The 13,624-nt window shown below is 38.0% G+C and overlaps 3 non-coding genes across 3 annotated transcripts; 2 read left to right on the top strand and 1 right to left on the bottom strand.

Moving 5' to 3' along the window:
• Positions 1 to 367: 367 nt before the first annotated feature.
• LOC147945630 (small nucleolar RNA R71) lies at positions 368 to 474 on the top strand. The gene has a single exon (XR_015597841.1). It is a non-coding gene; the product is annotated as a small nucleolar RNA R71 (small nucleolar RNA).
• Positions 475 to 3,320: 2,846 nt separating this feature from the next.
• Positions 3,321 to 3,427, bottom strand: LOC147945629 (small nucleolar RNA R71). The gene has a single exon (XR_015597892.1). It is a non-coding gene; the product is annotated as a small nucleolar RNA R71 (small nucleolar RNA).
• A 6,093-nt stretch (positions 3,428 to 9,520) lies between these two features.
• Positions 9,521 to 9,627, top strand: LOC147945628 (small nucleolar RNA R71). Its single transcript, XR_015598003.1, has one exon. It is a non-coding gene; the product is annotated as a small nucleolar RNA R71 (small nucleolar RNA).
• Positions 9,628 to 13,624: the final 3,997 nt, after the last annotated feature.

The raw sequence follows: 13,624 nt of genomic DNA, 5'->3' as shown, positions 1-13,624 counted from the left end.
GTTGTAACACCCTTGGTTGTTAATGTAGTTCACATCCTCTAGCTGAGCATTCTCCCCATCTTGCTGTAGAAACTGTTCTTCCTCTAAGATTGTATGGACATGGTGCTGCTGGTTGAGGAGCTTATCGAGCTTGTCATTGAGGGCTTTCATGTCCCTCTTGTACTTGGCATCTTCCTCTCCAGTAGATCGCACAGTGCGATCGTACTACTCATTGTAATGCCCATCAGATTGAGCCAAGTTCTCCACTAGATCCCAACCATCATCAACATCCCTGTTGAGGAAGTTACCATTGCTTACGGTGTCCAGCAACATCCGTATCTTAGGAACCACTCCTCGGTATAGTGTCCTTAGCAATGAAGCATTGCTGAAACCATGATGAGGGCATCTGGTAGTGTATCCCTTGAAACGTTCCCAAGCTTCACTGAACGTCTCATTGCTCTTTTGAACAAAGCTGGAGATGTCATTTTGCAGCCTTGCGGTTCTGGAGTTGGAGAAGAATTTGGCTAGAAATGCCTTCTTGCACGCTTCCCAAGTGGTGATGGACTCCTTGGGGAGTGATTTCTCCCATATGTGTGCTTTGTCTCCTAAAGAGAATGGGAAAAGCCGGAGTTTGAATCCATCTTCACTAACTCCATTGATTTTGGTTAGGCTACAGAGCCTATCAAACTCATCCAGATGGTCCAATGGGTCCTGCATTGGCAATCCATGAAACTTGTTGCTTTGTATCATCTAGATGAGACTACTCTTGATATCAAAATTGTTGTTCTGGACAGCAGGTGGACAATGCCATGTCTTTGAGTGTGAGTAGATGGAGCATCTCCTGCTCCTATGTTGGTCCTTGCTTGAGGAGCTGGTGGACCATTCTGGTTATTCATTTCTTCCTCAATTGTTGTTGGTTGTGGTTGTTGGACTTGTTGTTGACGTAGTAGCCTAGGTCTGTCGATGTTGTCGATGAAAGGACTAAAGTTTTTGCTACACTTGGATCGCGTTTGCATGCACAAGGAGTTGACCGATTGAGTACATGAGGGTCAACTCGATCTAGGTGATCGAGTGACAGGTCGGGTGGGTACTTGGGTTGTACCTAAAATTCAAAACAAACAAACACGAATGCAAACAAGTCATTACCGAACCAAAATGGAAGATAGAACTTGATCTAGCAAGTGCTGAAATCTTAAACGTAGCAAATTTAAATTCAACCAAATGGCAACGGCGCCAAATTGATAGCAGGATTTTCACCCAGGGTATCAATTCCCTATGTAGTTGTAGTACAAAGGGTTATCAATCCAAATGGTTGTTATGCTAGCAGATAAGATGCAATTAGAAACAAGCAAGTCAAATCAAGCAATAAATTTGGTTTGATCTAACAATCCTAAAATTAATAAAAGAAAGCAAATAAATAAGAACCACATGACCTAAGCATTCGATGCAAGCATTCGTGTACAGGATCGGGTGGGGTGATCGAGTAAAGAAGAAAAGCAAGAACAACTCGAAGGTATACTTGAAGTAGGTGATCGTGTACCTGTTCGGGTAAGTGATCGAGTTATGAATAAAAATGTAAACAATCTAAATACGAAAGCTCCTAAGGATGGGGTAATCGACTCCTAAGTGTTCCTGACCAATATGGATGCCCTACATGCCTCAAGCAAATATTTTCTAGACAATGAATCTCTAAAATCTTGTTAAAACACTCTCGTGATAGAAACAATCAATATTAATCATTCCCCTACCCAACTCTCGTTTGAGAAACATGACCAAGCAGGCAATACAAACCGATTCATTATTGTCAATAAACCCCTTACTCATCTAATCTCTTAGGCTAAGTGAGTAAATCTCTAGTATTGATTGATTCAAGCATTTCATCTACACCTCTCGATGGTAAAACACCCTAGATCTAATCTCACCCTCTCGGTTTGTTGATAGCATTAAGAACACCAATCTAGAAGGGAATTTATAAAACATAAACAGCCAAGCTAAGACATCCTAACCGATCAAGAACATAAAATCGTCTATCCCATCCCAAGAAACCTTACTTCACTGCTTAGATATCATTGCAGAAAACATAAAACATAGATAAACGAAAATTACATTGTATTAAAAATAGAAGTAGAGTAGAAGAGTATATAATCAAAAATGCAAAAAGAAATGAAATTAAATCCTAACAAAGTAGAGAAAGTGTTTGAGTCACTAAGTTTCTCTCCCAGAAGCTCTCGCTCTCTGTTCTGAGGGTCTGCGGCGTGCTAGGGCGAGAGGAAAAAGAGGGGGGGGGGTTATATATGGAAACCCATTAACCCTAGCTTCCCCGTCCTGCCCGAGGGTCTGCTCGATGGGGTGCACGAGGATGAGCTCGGGTTGCTCTTTGGGTAGGTCCTCGGGTTGTTCTTTCTGTTCTTAGATCCTCTTCGATCGGGTTGGTGTTCGGACTGTTCTTCCTGCTCCATAGCTCCTTCGGGTACATGCTCGGATTTGATCTTGTTTCTCCCCATTTTTGGCTCTTAAACACCTGTTTTCATCCAAAATATGCAAATGCAAGAATGCAACACCCTAAATGGCCTAAATGGGGATTCCTATAGTAAATGACCTAAAAATGATAAGGTTAGGGTAAAAACAACGCAAAACATGGACAAAAAGGGATTCTTAAAACATGTAATTAGATAGTTATCACACACCCTCAAGGTCAATTAGATGACACAAGTGCTCTACTTAGACAACTCCTAGAAGGACAAGGGAGAGGTGCCATTGAACTTGCCACACAAATGAAAGCCATGCACAACAAGGTTGAGAATGTCTATGGTGAGTTAAATGCTAAGATTGATAGGTTGCAAACAAAAGTCCAGGGACAAGCTTGTTCCTCTTCAACAAGACAAATGGGTTCTCTACCGGGAAAACTGGAACCAAATCCAAAGGAGTTTTGCAATGTCATCTTCAAGGAAGAAGTGAACAGGGTTACTAGTATGAGTTTCAAAAAATCAAAAATGGATCGCCATGCTGATGAGAATGAACGGTCTATTGAAGAGATATCTGGAATGAACGGTCTATTGAAGAGATATATGCTCTTCTATATGGTCCTACTGCTGAGAATTTGGTGGTTTGCCAAAATTGAGAAAACTGAGAAAGGATCTAGGGGTAATGAGATAGTCACCAAGGAGGTAAAAACAATGCAAAACATGCACAAAAAGGGATGCTTAAAACATGTAAATTACAGAGTTATGAGAGACAAGGCTCATCTATGGGAGAAAACACTTCCAACTGGTGCTATTAAAACATGGGATGGTTGTAAGAAGACTTTCTTGGCCAAATTCTTCTCAAATGCTAGAACTGCAAGATTGAGGAATGAGATCTCAGGTTTTGCACAAAAGAACAATGAGACCTTTGGTGAGGCTTGGGAGAGGTTCAAAGGTTATCAAACAGAATGTACACACCATGGGCTCAACAATGAGTCACTGCTTAGCACTCTCTATAGAGGAGTATTGCCCAAGATCAGAATGTTGTTAGATACAGCTTCCAATGGTAACTTCCTCAATAAACATGTAGATGGGGGTTGGGAACTGGTTGAGAACTTGGCTCAGTCTGATGGGAACTATAATGAAAACTATGACAGGGCTGTGAGGTTTGTTGAATCAGGTCAAGATGAGAAGTATAAGAATGATTTGAAGTTTTTTCATGAGAAGTTGGATAGGATACTCCTAAGCCAACAGAAGAATATACATTTTCTCGGTGAAGAAGACACTCTAGCTCAAGATAGGGAGAATGAACTTGCTTAGCTTTGGTATGTGCAGAACCAAGGAGGTTTCAAAGGCTACAATCAGTTTAAGCCTAACAACCTCTCCTCTAGAAGCACAAATGTAGCCAACCCTCAAGATCAGGTTTACCCTCCTCAACCACCACAACAACATAACACATATGTCCCCAAGCAGCAACAACAAGGTTACCAGGCTCCAATGTGTCCCCCACCAGGGTTTCAGACTTATCAAGCCCAAGAACCAGATTTGAGAGCTTTAATGCAGCAGCTGTTGCTTGGAAAGGCTAGTGGTCAAATGGAGACAACAAAGAAGTTTGCTGAGATAAACCAGAGGTTGGATTCCACGTATAATGATCTGAACATCAAGTTTGAGAGTTTAAACTTTAAAGTCAAGTTTATGAAGAGAAATGTAGCTTCCACTTCACCTCCTCAGCCTAACCAGCTTCGTAGCAAAGCTATTCAAAATCCAAGGGAGTACACAACCAAAGCTATTTATGTTAGTGAGAAAGATGTCACTGAGGATAGTGAGGTTCAAGTTGGGGAGGATTTGTCACAAGTTTCAGCTCAGAGTGAAAGTTATTCTCAGGAAAACCACTCGATTGTGTGCTCGACCAGGCACATGATCGAGCACTCGATCGAGTGACTGATCGAGTGACTGATCGAGTGGAATCTACAGAGACTGATAAGCCTATCAGATACATCCCTCCACCATATAAACCACCTATGCAATTCCCAAGACGTTTCAAGGAACAAATGCTTAGGAAAATCAAGGAAGAGCTTGAAAAGAAGGATTTGATGGCTATACAACATGAGGTTACTGTTGAAAAGAAAGAGGAAGAGAGAGGGCCTGCTTTGGAACACTATGATCTATATCCTCTCTACAAAGGTATGCTACTTGACATATCCAAGCAGAAAGCTCAGAATAAAGACAAGAGGGATCTAGTGGAGATTGGAACAGCTGTGATTCCAACAAAGCTTGAAGATTCAGGTTCATTCAATCTGCCATGCTCCCTCAACTACATGCACTTCAACAGGTGCATATGTGATCTTGGAGCCTTTGTTAGTGTGATCAGATATGAAGAATTCAGGCCTAGTAACTTCTATATAAGTCTAGCTGATGGATCAAACAAGGATGTGGTTGGTAATTTGGAGAACTTTCCAGTCAAAATAGACAAGGTCAGAATTCCTACTGATTTTGTCATAATATAGATGGACAAAGAACTTGAAAACCCAATCATTCCTGGGAGGCCATTTTTAGCCACAGCTAGAGCCATAATAGATGTGAGGAAGGGTTTGATCAGCCTAAACATTGCTGAAAAGTTGACAATGAAGTTTGACATAAAAAATCCAGCCAATCAACCCACCATTGGATGCCAACCCTTTATAATAGAAGAGCAAGCTGATGTTGAGCCTCTTAAAGAGGAAGTGGACTCCAAAGCTAAAAATTCTGATCAAGAAGGATCTGTTGAAGAACTCAAGGATTCAGTACAAGAGTTGACTGATCTGGTGAAGGATCTTCAAGTGCAACTCAACAAGAAATCTTTGAAGAAAGCAAGGTCAAAATTCAAGCTGAAGAAGAAACAAAGATCAAGTGTCAAGACTGTTGTGATCAAGAACAAGCTTCATGGTGATCAAATTGAACCAAGTGGGACCTCATCACCTCTCTGGTCTCCAAACAAAGCCTGAAAAGGTACCAAAAGTCAAGCTTAGAGACCATAAACAAGCTCACTAGGGAGGAAGTCCCTACAAGGAAATAGTGTCATAGCTACGCTTAAATTTGTTGCAATAAATCCATATTTTGTTGCAAATTTGAAAATGCAATAAAACTGAGACACAATTTCTATTGTTGCTATATGAGCGTTGCAAATTGGTATTTGTTGCATATATATTGCAAAATTTGCAATAAATAAACTTCTTGCTATATTCTCGTATTAATGCAACATAATTTTTATAGTAAATTTATCGTATAATTGTGACGTACGTTTGCAACTTCCATTTGTTACAAATTATTGTCACAGAAATAATATAGCAAATATTATTACAAATTTGCAACGAAGTAATATATTGATATATGTGTTGTATAAATGCAACAATATTTATGCAGCAAATTAGTCGTATAATCATGATGGTCTAATACAACTATATATTGTTGTAAATAAATGCTATGTAAAATATAAAGCAAAAATGTTACAAATTTGTAGTAAATTTTTTTAAATATATCCTCGTCGCATATATTTTATGATGATGCTCACAACTAAAAATGTTGCAAATATTGCCAATGCAATTTTAATTTCGTTGTATTATTACAATAATATATAGTTATAAATCTCATTGCCTAGTTCCACTTAATTTTACAACATTAATATGAATCACAATATTTTTTATTATTTTTTTCGACACATGATTTGTTAAATTATATTTTTATTTAAAACTTTCATCTGTTAGATAAATATTATAATAGGAAAAAATAGTGAAAGAAATAACTAACTTTATTAAGTAATAAATATTAAAATATTTCAAAATGCAAAAATAAAAAATAATAGAAAAAACTAACCATAAATAAAAACTAAGTTCAGAAGAAAAACCTAAAAAGCATAACTAAAACAAGTAAATGAAACTTAGTTGTTCACACCATTAGAGAATTAACGGAAAAACAACATGTCAAACATTTTCTCTAATCCTTCAAGATTATTGAACCTCTCTCTCATTTCTGCATTCTGTTTATAAAGCTCTTCCAACTTTTGTTTGATAACCTCTTTGAACTTGAGCTTCATTTTCCATATAATTCATCCAAATATATTTATTAAAAATAATAAATTAATTAATACTAAAACAAAATTTACACGTACAAAACAAAAACAAAATTAAACAAACCAAAAGCTAATTACGTAAAAAGGAAACATAAAACTATCCCTAAAAAAAAAATCGATGGGGCAAACAAAAACAGAATCAAACTAGTTTCACCACACATGCAACAAAACATCTATCTAGTTAATCAGATGTTATACTACTTCACGACAAAAAATATAATGAATCAATAGAGAAATGTGTTTACTTTGGAGAAGATGCAGTGATTGCTAATGTGTTGTGTTTTGTTAAACTACGTCCTTAACTATATATAAGCAGAAAATAATATAAAATCTTTTATACTGAATAATAGTGAATTTATCCAAATCTTTCTAGTATTATTGAAAATATAAGTGGTGACAAGCGGAAATAATTAAAACTAATAAACTGTTGGGTAGTCATCCAAATTATTTAGATGTGTTGATAAATGAAAAAAAGGGAAGCGGCAAACGGTGGCGGCGAACAATCGAGGACAAATATTACTTTTACTTCAATTAAATTATCAATCTATAATTTGCATTAACCAACTCATTAAAAATGAACAAAGATACTTAATCTAAACTTAAATAGGTATAGGTACTTTTGTAACAATCTTAATTAATAAACTAATTCAAAGAAAGAACACTACTCAAAACAATGCAAACTCAAAGAAACAGAACACAACTAAAAATAGATTTTAAATCAAAATTAAACAAGTGAACCTTGGGCAAGGTAATTGACTTGTGAGATAGCTAACCAATTCTAGATGTCTAAGCAACAATCAAGAACAATCGTATGGCTAAGAACACTTATGCAAATCAATCCATTTCCATGATATAGACCCTATGCTAATCAAGTGATAATCAACAATTTTCAAAGGCAATCACAAGGTAAGCATGGATTATAAACACGTCTAAATACCACTAAGTAACCTAATCATCAATTTCCATTAGATAGGAATGTAAAGCTCTTGAATTATTTGGTTCAGGAATTTCATCAAACACCTTCTAGCCATAGAAATCCTAATGTCTAGATTTAAGCTTAATCAAGGCTATCTAGCATTATTAACCCTAAACAAGATAGGAAACACATAAATAAAGCCTTAGACATCAAAGATCAATAATCTATCTTCCTAATCTACCTAGCCCAAAGTTCTATAGATCTACTCACTCATCAACATGATCACACAAAGGAAAGGGTTTGATATTTATGAAATCATAATAAGAGATTATAGATTAAGAGAAAGTATAGAAGAAATTGCTATTAAAAACTCAGAAGAACTTAATCCTTCAACAAACCAAGAGTAAGAAAGTTTAAGAACCCTAAAAAGCTGCTAAACAAAAGATAAAACAAAAGATAAGTCACCTATTAATAGGGTTATAGTATTTATAGAAAAATAGAAGGGAACCCAAAACAAACTGGGTCAAACCCGGATCAAAACTCAAACAAGAGTGGACTTAGGTGGCTACGGGGATGGTTTGACCGATTGACATGGTTGATGGTGTCAATCGGTCACGTTCTGGCCGATGGGGGTGGCCGCTGATGGTCCCTGATGCTTCATCTGATCGAGCGAACCAAGCAGCTTCTGGCCGATGGCAAATGACCGATTGGGACAACCGGGCAGCTTCTGGCTGGTGGGGGTGGCGGCTGATATTCCCTGATCTTGTGCGTCTCTAGTTCCATCAGTTGTCACTTCGCCGATGATGGAGACCATGGTTTGGCCGATTGGTCCGACCGCTCATACCTCCTGATTTCTTGTCACGTCTTCAACTTCACTCTTCGTAGCTTCTTTGCTCCAAAATAAGTCCAAATGCTCCAGATGTGAAGAGATTACTCCAAGAACCTGAGAGATAACACACTAGATGCATATGCTCCTAAAACAACCTAGAATGACAAGATTATGCAACAAAACTATGCAAAAACAAGGCTTAAAACCCAACAAAAACACAAAATATCAAGATTTTAGAGAGGCATGTAGGGCATCCATATTGGCCAGGAACACTTAGGAGTCGATTACTCCATCCTCAGGAGCTTTCGTATTTAGATTGTTTACATTTTTATTCATAACTTGATCACTTACCCGAACAGGTACACGATCACATGCTTCGAGTATATCTTCGAGCTGTACTTGCTTTTCTTCTTTACTCGATCACCCCACCCGATCCTGTACTCGAGTGCTTAGGTCGTGTGGTTCTTATTTATTTGCTTTCTTTTATTTATTTTAGGATTGTTAGATCAAACCCATTTATTGCTTGGCTTGACTTGCTTGTTTCTGATCGCATCTTATATGCTAGCATAACAACCATTTGGATTGATAACCCTTTGTACTACAACTGCATAGGGAATTGATATCCTGGGTGAAAATCCTGCTATCAGTGTGGTAAATTCAGTTGGGGCTGTGGTTGAGAATAGGTTTGAGGCTTGGTTTGGTAGTTCCCTTCAGGTGTAGGCTGATAATTGGGTTGGGAAGGAAAACCGGGAGGCATTTGTGGTGGATAAGTCTGATCTTGCGGGTTCTCTACATTAGTACTGCGGTAAGAGAGGTTTGGATGGTTGCGGTAATTGGGATTGAACTTGTTATACCCCTAGCCACCAACATAATTGACCTCTTCTTGTCTCTCAGCACAAGCTTCCATACCTTCTTGATAACTTTGATAATGTTCACACTCATTGACAAAGTGAACTGGCTTTTGATTTGCAAGAATCATCTTATCCATCTTACCATTCAATGCTTTGATCTCCTTGTGGTGCTGCTCATTCATATCAGAATGATCCCTTGGAGTTCTATCATAATCCTCCCCATAGTTTCCATCACTTTGAGCAAGATTCTCCACCTAAGTCATACCAGCATCAACATCTTTCCCAAGAAAATTACCATTACTTGCTGTGTCAAGCAACATTCTTATCTTTGGTAGTACCCCTCTGTATAATATGCTGAGAAGAGACTCCTCAGAGAAACCATGGTGAGGACATTGCATAGTATAACCCTTGAATCTTTCCCATGCTTCACAGAAACTCTCATTTCCTTTTTGAACAAAACTTGATATTTCATTCCTTAGTCTTGCTGTTCTTGTAGTAGAGAAAAACTTGGATAGGAAAGCTCTCTTACATTGATCCCAAGAGGTAGCTGATCCCACTGGTAGGTTCTTCTCCCAAGTCCTAGCTCTGTCTCCAAGAGAAAACGGAAAGAGGCGGAGTTTGAATGCATCTTCAGAGACATCATTGATTTTCACTGTCCCACACATCATATCAAACTGACCCAAGTGGCCAAGAAGGTCTTCCATAGGCAAACCATGAAACTTTGAGCTTTGCACCATGTTGATAAAACTTGACTTGATCTCATAGTTATTGTTCTCAACAGAAGGGGCTCTAATTCCCATGCGGTTCCCATGAATGTTTGGTTGACCAAAAGTTCCAATGGCTCTTGGTTGTCTTGGAGGGTGGATATGAGCTTGTTCAACATTGGGCTGGTCATTTCCATAGACATTCTCAACCTTGTTGTCCATAGCTTGGCGGGCTAATCAGTGATTTGCACGCTCAAAACGGTAGATGTCGTCAACACGCTCGATCAAGTTTGCTTGGCCTTGACTTCTCAAGTTCATATACCCTGCAAAAGAGAATTCAAAACACCAAAGGAAACCAAGCAAGTAACAATGTAAAGTAAATGAATAGGCTTAAGAAAAGTTGAAATAGTAATGGTCAAATATAATGCAAACGGGGAACAACGCCAAATTGATGTAGTACTTTTACTTCAATTAAATTATCAATCCACAATTTGCATTAATCAACTCACTAAGAATGCACAAAAATGCTTAATCTAAACTTAAACAGGTATAGGTTCTTTTGTAACAATCTTAACTAATAAACTGATTCAAAAGAGAGAAAACTAGACAACTCAAAGCAATGCAAACTCAAAGAAACAGGACACAACTAAAAACAGGTTTTAAGTCAAAATTAAACAAGTGAACCTTGGGCAAGGTAATTGACTTGGGAGATAGCTAACCAATCCTAGATGTCTATTCAACAATCAAGAATAATCCTATGGATAAGAACACTTATGCAAATCAATCCATTTCCATGATAGAGACCCTATGCTAATCTAGTGATGATCAACAATTTCCAAAGGCAATCACAAGGTAAGCATGCATTATAAACAAGTTTTAATACCACTTGTAACACCCGCAACCCGAAATCCCGGTTTGGGGATTGCATCGGTCGATGCAGAAGGTGCATCGGTCGATGCAGGTTCAGTTTTCTGCGTTTTGACTTAAGTGAAACGCTGCGTTTTGGACAAAGGGAAGAGGAAAACCCTTAAGTCGATTCTTTTGTCTCATTAGTCGACTTTGGCCGTTTTTGAGAGAAACAAGGGAGAGAAAGAGTGTTCTTGGTGTTCTTGGTGATTTATGTGGGTTTGTGACGTTTCCTGGTGAGATCTGAGGCTTAGAACGTTGCAGGAGCTTGCTAGGAGTGTTCTATTGCTTGTTTGAGGTTCAGATTCTTCTGTGGCAAAGGTAAGTACAGGACCATGGCTTATCTAAGCTAGAGCTTCTCTGATCTGCTTGTTTATGTATTGATAGGCTTGTTAGATGGTTATTTGGGACGTTAGGAAGCTTTCTTGTGGCTTGGGATCGAGTTTTGTGGTTGCAGGAACATAGATCCGGCGAGAAGCTTTGGGGAAAACACGATGCTCGGCATGTTGCATCGATTGATGCACTTTGTGCGTCGGTCGATGCAAGTGCAAAGACGGCACGTAAAACCTTAGAATTTTTGTGTTATGTCGAGCATGCGTCGGTCGATGCAGTACGAGTGTCGGTCGATGCATCCCTTGGATCGGTCGATGCATCCCCATGTGGTGTCGGTCAATGCATGTTGGTGTCGGTCGATGCAGAGTCCTGGTTTGTTATTTGTTGTTTGTTGATTGTTGGTTGATGGTTAGAGATGTCTCTATTGCTTGTGTGTATAGCCCAGTAGATGAGAGGATTGCCTTACTGAGTGTTTATTAAATACTCATGCATTGCAATTTGTGTTTGTGGTGCACGTAAAGGCAAAGTGTGATCGTGGAATCAAGGCAATGAAGAGGAGGATGTTCTAGGGACTCGATTGGATGTTGTCAGGCATTGCTAGGTTGCTAGAGTTGGGTAATTAGAACATTGTTAGGTTGCTGGTTCTATGATTATTGTTGTTTGGTTATTGGTATTTGTTATTCCGCTGTTTGGTTGTGATTGTGGTTAGGTGGCTAGTGGATATGGGACCACTAGTTGTAGTTATTTATTATATTATTATTATTTATTATTTATTATTAAATTAAAAAAATGGGTCGGGTTGTTTCACCACTAAGCACCCTAATCATCAATTTCCATTGGCTAGGAATGAAAAGCTCTAGAATAGTTTGGTTCAGGAATTTCATCAAACACCTTCTGGGCATGGAAATCATAATGTCTAGATTTAAGGTTGATCAAGGCTATCTAGCATTATTAACCCTAAACAAGATATGAAACACATAAATAAAGCCTTAGACATCAAAGTTCAATCATCTATCTCCCTAATCTACCTAGCCCAAAGTTCTATAGATCTACTAACTCATCATCATGATCACACAAAGGAAAGGGTTTGATCTTTGTGAAATCATAATAAGAGATTATAGATTAAGAGAAAATAAAGAAGAAATTGCTATTAAAAACTCAGAAGAACTCAATCCTTCAACAAACCAAGAGTAAGAAAGTATAAGAACCCTAAAAAGCTGCTAAACAAAAGATAAAACAAAAGATAAGTCTCCTCTTAATAGGGTTAGAGTGTTTATAAGAAAATAGAAGGGAACCATGGTCAACCCAAAAGAAACTAGGTCAAACCCGGATCAAATCTAAAACAAGAGTGGACTTAGGAGGCTACAGGGACTGTTAGACCGATTGACATGGCCGATGGTGTCAAACGGTCACCTTCTGGCCGATGGGGGTGGCCGCTGATGGTCCCTGTTTCTTCATCTGATCGAGCGAACCGGGCAGCTTCTGGCCGATGGAAAATGACCGGTTAGGACAGCCGGGCAGCTTCTGGCCAATGGGGGTGGCCGCTGATGGTCCCTGATCTTGTGCGTCTCCAGTTCCATCGGTTGTCACTTGGCCGATGATGGAGACCGAGTGAAGTCACACGGCCATGGTTTGGCCGATTGGTCTGACCGCTCATACCTCCTGATTTCTTGTCACGTCTTCAACTTCACTCTTCTTAGATTCTTTGCTCCAAAACAAGTCCAAATGTTCTAAATGTGAAGAGATTACTCCAAGAACCTGAGAGATAACACACTAGATGCATATGCTCCGAAAACAACCTAGAATGACAAGATTATGCAGGAAAACTATGCAAAAACAAGGTTTAAAACCCGACAAAAACACAAGATATCAACTACTATGATATGGAGATCTTTGTTTTGATATTTCCCTAGATTTTAGTCTTCTATCAAAACATACTACTCTATAAAACAGTTAAACGGTTACGGTTAAATACGGTTACGCTTGAAACTGTTACAGTTATATACGGTTACAGTTATTTGATAATATGATATGGTTAATATTATTTGATGATATAATGTAATTGATATTATTTATTTATAATTAATATATTTTTTTAGTGTACTCATATTTCTATTTATTATATGATTCATATTAAATTTAATAATTATTAGTATTTTTATTAAGTTTTTAAAACAATTACGGTTACCAAATGACGGTTTAACTTGCGGTTAACCAACGCTTTTGATTCGGTTACGCTTAACCAACGGTGATGGTTAATATAATTTAACCATATATTTATGTTTCACGATTACAGTTTTTAACCATTTTATATAATTACGGTTTGGTTACGGTTTAGACACGGTCCGAAATACGGTTACGGTTTAATTTTCGTCATGCCTAGTTCCTAATCCTATACTTAACAGATAATGATCAAACTCTTTTATTATATGTGTTTTAATATATTGTAATTTACTTAGATAATGATGTGTTTTAATATATTGTAATTTACTTAGATAATGATAATCATGGTTAAAACCACGTTCACATATCTATA

The sequence above is a fragment of the Camelina sativa genome, chromosome 4 (assembly GCF_030686135.1).
Source record: "Camelina sativa cultivar CO46 ecotype springtype chromosome 4, ASM3068613v1".
In the NCBI taxonomy this organism is placed as follows: Eukaryota; Viridiplantae; Streptophyta; class Magnoliopsida; order Brassicales; family Brassicaceae; genus Camelina; species Camelina sativa.
Note: the sequence above shows the minus strand (reverse complement) of the source record. Positions and strands in the feature narration are given on the sequence as shown.